This window comes from Mustela putorius, unplaced genomic scaffold (genome assembly GCF_011764305.1).
Source record: "Mustela putorius furo isolate JIRA1106 unplaced genomic scaffold, ASM1176430v1.1 tig00000407_pilon_pilon_pilon, whole genome shotgun sequence".
Taxonomy (NCBI): domain Eukaryota; kingdom Metazoa; phylum Chordata; class Mammalia; order Carnivora; family Mustelidae; genus Mustela; species Mustela putorius.
Genome location: NW_025421373.1, coordinates 6,881,159 through 6,887,517, shown reverse-complemented (window position 1 = coordinate 6,887,517; position 6,359 = coordinate 6,881,159). Strand labels below are relative to the sequence as shown.

The 6,359-nt window shown below is 45.8% G+C and overlaps 1 long non-coding RNA gene across 1 annotated transcript; it reads left to right on the top strand.

Moving 5' to 3' along the window:
• The first annotated feature begins 2,739 nt into the window (after positions 1–2,739).
• LOC123391915 lies at positions 2,740–5,843 on the top strand. Its single transcript, XR_006606588.1, has 3 exons — positions 2,740–2,965; positions 4,930–5,157; positions 5,301–5,843. It is a non-coding gene; the product is annotated as an uncharacterized LOC123391915 (long non-coding RNA).
• The last annotated feature ends 516 nt before the right edge of the window (positions 5,844–6,359 follow it).

Below are 6,359 nucleotides of genomic sequence, written 5' to 3'. Positions count from 1 at the left end.
CCTCCCCGCACCCGTGTGTGTGTGTGTGTGTGTGTGTGTGTGTGTGTGTGTTTGCGGGTGTGGCATGCATGTTTTCCCTTTCTCTCAAATAAATAAATGTTTAAAAAAGAAAGAAAGAAATCCAAGGGTGGGGGCAGAAAATGAGGGCAAGAGTTCTCATTGCTATCTTTTAGGGGCCCATATGTTTCCCATCCGCAAGCAGAAGATACAGCTAGAGAGGAAATCAAGGCCCTGGCCCTTCCCCCACCTCACTTTGACCAGAAATAAGATAATCAAAAAATGGATAGCAAGGGAAGAAGAAACAATCTGGCTCAAAGAGTGCTAAGCTGAGATTTTCCACACCATTAAGGAAAACCAGGAGGGGAGTTGATGAAACAGGACAGAGGCCACCCCAGGTCCCCAGCAGCCACCCCCTCCGCCCCGGGAACCCTCTCATGGACATCCTTCCAGACCTGGTGTCTGGACTTCATCAGCCTATCAGTTTATGACGGGGATCAGACAGCCACTTCCTTTCCAACTCAGGAGTAAACCAACGGGATCACATGTTTATTTATGTCAAAACCACTTAACTAGTACAATGCAAAGTGTAAGGCATTATGTAAAGGGATATTTTGCTGATTTAAAATATCTATTGCATTCATTTTTCAAATAAATATATTTTTTCTCCTCTATTGAACTTAAAGCCTTCCTCCATATATGTAGGAGATTACCAGTCCTTTTCAGGGAAGTCATTCTGTCTACCTAACAGCTAAGTGGAAGACCGTGTCTCTCTTCCCAAGACCTTCTTTTCCTCCCTACACACCCCAAAGATTCATTTTGTGTTGCCCCTCTCCTCACTGCTGCTACCTTCTCTGTGTTTTCTGTCTGTATTGATAAGAGTTGTGAGTGGCTGACAAGAAACCTCTCTAGCTGCTTTAGGCAGAAAGGGATTAATTAAAGGTATCAGGACTGATGCATTTCCGAGAGGACCACGGAGGGAACCAGCCTCAGATTAGGGAAGCATCCTAGCAAAGTGACAATAACCCCACTATCGCCACTGCAGGCCGCTCAGCATCACAGTCTGGACTCTCCTGAGAATCCCAGGCTGTGTGCTTTTCATTCAGCAGGCATCTTAGATTATTACAATTCCAGCAGATGGTGTCTTATTCTAAGACATCAGTGTCCTGATGACAATTTTTTAAAAGATTTTATCTATTTATTAGAGAGAGAGCACACATGCAAGAGAGAGAGAACACGAAGCGGGAGACAGAGGAAGAGGAATAAGCAGGCTTCCCATTGAGCAGGGAGCCCAACAGGGGGCTCAATCCCAGGACCCCAGGATCACAACCCGAGCAGAAGGCAAATGCTTAACTGACTGAGCCACCCAGGTGTCCCCTAATGACAACTTTTTTTTTACACTTGGAATTAAAGTGCTTTAGGCTACACGAGGTGTCTTTTTCTAGTTAATACAAAGATGCTGTATAACTTAGCCATAACCGTTCCCATGACAGCAGATATAAACAACAGAAAAACCCCACCACCGTTGTTCCAGAAGAATCAAAACCTCAAAAACTAGGATGTTTCCCAGAAAACACAGTCTCCTAAACCTCGGCCAGGGCCTCAGTTCAACCTTGAAGTCTCAGGGGATGAGTACCATGGGGAGCCGTAGCTGCACAGGACTATGGTAACTAAAGGTTTCCCCAGCGTCTGCGAACAGAAATGTGTGAATGGTATTCTGAAAAACAATCCACAGAGGCAACCTCCAACATTTCCAGCAGAGGATGTCACATCTCCCCGGCCTCCCCTTCTTCACGTGGCTGAGAAATACCACTTAGCCTCTCATATTCTCAAGGTTCTGCTGGGGCGGGGGGTGGGGGACGTTCTGCTGATCCCTATGGTGAAAATCTGAGGAACGATGCAAAAAAAGAGAGATCTTGGAATCAACAAATACCCCTTTTTCATGGTTCAATATGTTTTGCAATATACTAGTTGAATGTTGTGTGATTCGAGGCTCCGGAAAATCTCAAAAAGATCTCTCTGCATTATTTCTTCTGTCTCCACTGAATTGCAGATGGAGGTTCTGGTCCACCCAGGTAACCGGAGAACACGCATTAATAATCCATCGCTGACCACACCGGACACCTCAGCCGACGGACTATCGGAAAAGAAAGACAGAGGGATGGCAGCAGAGGGATCTCGGAGGCAGGCACGAGAACGGAGGAAGCCACTGCCTTGAATACACGGGGAAGGTCTAACTCCCAGGAAGAAAACTGAACCCCTTCTGAGGGTCTGTGACAAGTGACCAAGCTGTCCCTAAACAGCAATGACTCTGCAGCTGCTAAGTCGACTGATTTCTTTTTTTAAGATTTTATTTAACAGAGAGAGAGAGAGAGAGAGAGAGCACGAGCACACAAGCAGGGGGGAGTGGCAGGCAAAGGGAGAGGGAGAAGCAGGCTCCCTGCTGATCCCAGAACCCCAGGATCATGACCTGAGTGGAAGGCAGACGCCTAACCAATAGAGCCACTCAGCTGCCCCCACGTCTACTGAATCTCCATACGGTCATGGACAGTAAGGAAACAACCAGCCCAAGCAGATGTAGCTATTACTCACAGCACGGCCGGCAGCATGAGCCCCAAATTTGCAGCAGATCACCTGTCCCCAAGCCCCGGGAGGGTGACGTGGAGCCTTCTGGGGTGAACAGCACCCACACAGAGTCCATATCGCAGCTAAGAAACCTCCAATCTTATAAAGGAACTGATGGCAAACCACCCCCCACCCAACCCTCATGCCGCAGAGGAAGACGGTATCTTCATTATATTGGTCAGGAAACAAAACTGACTTCTGACCCCGAGAGAGATCTTAGCGCTAGCTTCCAACGATGTTTGCTTTATGCAAACAAGAAACAAAAGCTGTCATAAAGGGTGTGGAAATGCCGTGGAGAATTGCCTCCCAACATTCTGTGGGTGTGACAGAGGCAGATGGAGAGGTAAGGCAGAAAACGGGGCATCTGCTGAGGTCTGCAGAAGGGGTGACGACATGTACCCCTGCTCCAGCCCGGGGGTGGCTGGGTGGGGAGCCTTAGGCTGGGGACCTTTGTGGCCCCTCGGATCTCAGGACTGGCGTAGAGGATTGCCCCTGATGAGTTTTAAGGCTCCTTTTTTGCAGGTTTATTGATGCCTCAGGATGTTAATTTTTGAGGGTTAGCCTTGTATATGGTTAGACAAATAGGGTCTGACGGGAGTCACCAGTTGCCACAACGTTGGTGCTGGACACTCGAGAAGTTCTTGAGGCGCTGCTGCCCTAGCCCCCGAGCGCGGTGACGCCAGGTAATAACTCCGCTCCCACTCACTTCCGGAGGCCTCAAATAAAGCTCCTTACTGGTCTAAGTGGCCCACTGGGGTCAGGCTTTGGGGCAAGGGAAGTTCCCACATCTCTTTCTTCTTTCCTCTCCTCCCCCGGGGACTTTGACCTTTTAGAATCAAGCTGGACAAAGTTTGGAGCAACAAATTATGGTTTCAATACAGAATATAAACCTTACCAGCCTGAACAATGTGAAAACAAATGACAGATGTCAGGAATTGGGAAGGAGAACATGGAGAGAGGAATTTAGGGAAAGGCAAGCTTTTTTGACTTTTCATAAAGTCATGAAGATTCTGCCTAAAATCATCGGAACAGGAAAGAGACATGCATGTCTAGTATTTAATGTTAAAACAGCAACCACTAGAATAACTAAAAATGACAATATACTTCCACCAGTAGAGTAGTGTGGGCAGGCTAAATCCTTATCGTTCACAACAGGAAGTTAAGAGATAGTGTCTAAAGTTGATAAACCAAAAAACAGCAGTGTGAGCATAACAGACACAGAGAGGAAATAACCTGAAAACAGAACCAGAGAGGCTGCCTTTGGCTAGCAGAGTATTTTCCTGGTGCACAAGAGTAAGTGTACGACACTGTCGAATTTAATTTAAAAAAAAAAAAAAAAAGGTCATGTGCTTGTATAACTTTGGTTAATACATTCAATAATTTAAAGAAATAAAAATGGAATTAGGCCTGTCTCCCCTCTCCTCCTATATGGTTGCATGACTAAAACGTTTCCTCAGCTTCTTCTTTTCCTGTTGGTAAGACTTCTTCCCAGGTCTACAAGCATTGATTGGAGGATGTTCGTTGTATCAAACACATTTAAGGCTGAATTGAATGCCTGTGACCCGAATGAGAAATTTCCATCTAATTTTTTTACTTATTCTGTATTCCATCCATTCGATTAATATATATTCTGTGACCATGTTAGTATGTGCTAGACCCTGGAGATCTAATGGCGGAAGCCCTCGTAAAGGGGAGTTCTTCAGCTTGGATCCCTAAGTGACAAGAGCATGTAGAGTCCCTTTGCTGACCTGGACAGGTAACATAAAGAAGAAACAAGCCTCCATTTTGGTAAGCCACTGAGATTTGGAGGCTGTTGTCATAACATAACCTAGTCAGTAGGTAGGTACAGGGAGGCAAGATAGAAATTGGGGTGACATAGAAACATCATGAAAGTTCTATGTCTTCCACTCTGGAGCTTGCAGACTAAGAGTTCATTCCTGGTACAAGTACTCACTATTTCTTATTTCTTCTGGCCAGAAATATCCTCGGGTTTGAAACCCTACAAGGACCAGAATCAGCCCTTGCCGTTTTCCCTGCTTAGAATGTCCCTGGAATCAATGTTCTATTCCTCTTCTCCCATCGTTCATTCAAATTTGCCCAGCTCTAAAATTACCCCTTCCTCTCAATTCAATAAAAATGTTTCTTTTTCAGGCGCCTGGGATCGAGGCCGCATTGGGCTCTCTGCTCAGCGGGGAGTCCGCTTCTCCCTCTCTCTGCCTGCCTCTCGGCCTACTTGTGATCTCTCTCTCTCTATTTCAAATAAATAAATAAAATCTTTAAAAAAAATTTTTTTCTTTTTCTTCTCAGTGTGAGAGAATGACTTCTTATTATAAGAAGTAATAAGAAAATTCCCTCCGGTGTGTGAATAGAAGCTTCATGTCCCCAAGAGGATTTGCACTTGAAAAGAGATTTAAAAACAAAGCACAGATCCCACACAAACGAAGCTATACAAGGTGAAACTCCAGAAAGTGTGATTAAGTGAGGAGATTTTCCGAAGTAGGGAAGATACTTGGGGGCAACAGGAACTTTCCACAGGTACTCTGCTGATGATACCAATATCAAAATATTGTTGGGTATTGATTGCTGGGGGCTTCTGAGTGGCAGGGAGAACAAGGAGTCCTCAGGGATGCTTTAGAGCGACTTCCTGTGGTGTCCACTAATTCCCCGTCTCCTTCCAGGTGGCTCCCAGTGACACACCAGTCTATCTCCTACAGCCTTGAAGCCTTTTCTGCCCACCCTCAGGCCCAGCTTCCTGCCACTTTGCTTTCCACGGGGCGACTTCCTGGAACATGTGACCCTTACCTCAGGGTAAGGTCCTTAAAACCTGACACAGAACTATCCCTGCTGCCACATCTCTCCTCTTAACTTCACGCCAGGAGGCTTACCTCATATCACAAAAGCAATGTACATTCATTCATAAGAAATCAAATGGGCAGCTTATTTGAAAGGCGGATTCCGAGATCTAGATTCTGATTCAGTCGTTTGGGACGCAGCCCAGAACGTTTTTATAAACCTCCTTCCCCCAGGTGGTTCAGATGCACTAGGCAGACTATACTTAGAAAACCCAGCGCCCCAGGGAGAGGGGCTGAGCTATTAGTTCAGCTTGCCCTCCAGAATCTCCAGCTAACTCTTTTCTAGTAAGTTCTGACTTCCTGTGTTGCTGATGGAGCGAGGCCATCTGCTCACAACCTTAAAACTAAACAAAAGAGACAAATAAAAGATGGAACATTGCCTTTTGGAATTCTGTGCTGTTTTCGCTTTTCTTTCTGTGTACAGGGGAATGGGTCTTTTTCTGTGATTTAGTCTTTGATGACAAAAATGAGGACAACAAGTCGTTTCCTCTCCCACTCAAATTTCTGCCTATTTGCCTAAACACAGAAGAAAGAAGAAGCAACCAGCTGGGGAGTTCTCTAGTGAACCCTGGGATAATCAAGAGTTAAATGAAATTCGTTAAGGCAGTGTCTTTTAAAACCTGAGTTAGAGCCAGTAACCAAGGGCAGAACCAATAGTCAAAGAGACATAATCCATTTGGACAACTGAAGGGTTAATTTCTATGGCCTCCAGCTAAAGGCTTCAGAGTCCTCCACACCTGGAGGTAATTATCCCCCTTGGCTCCTGCCCAGCCCCAAACCAGGTCTCTGACCGAAATGCGCTCGCCCCCTGGTGGTTAAAAGGTAAACTACAATTTACCTTAGAAGAAAATCCGTTGTCGTATTCTTGGTTTCACCACTCAACAC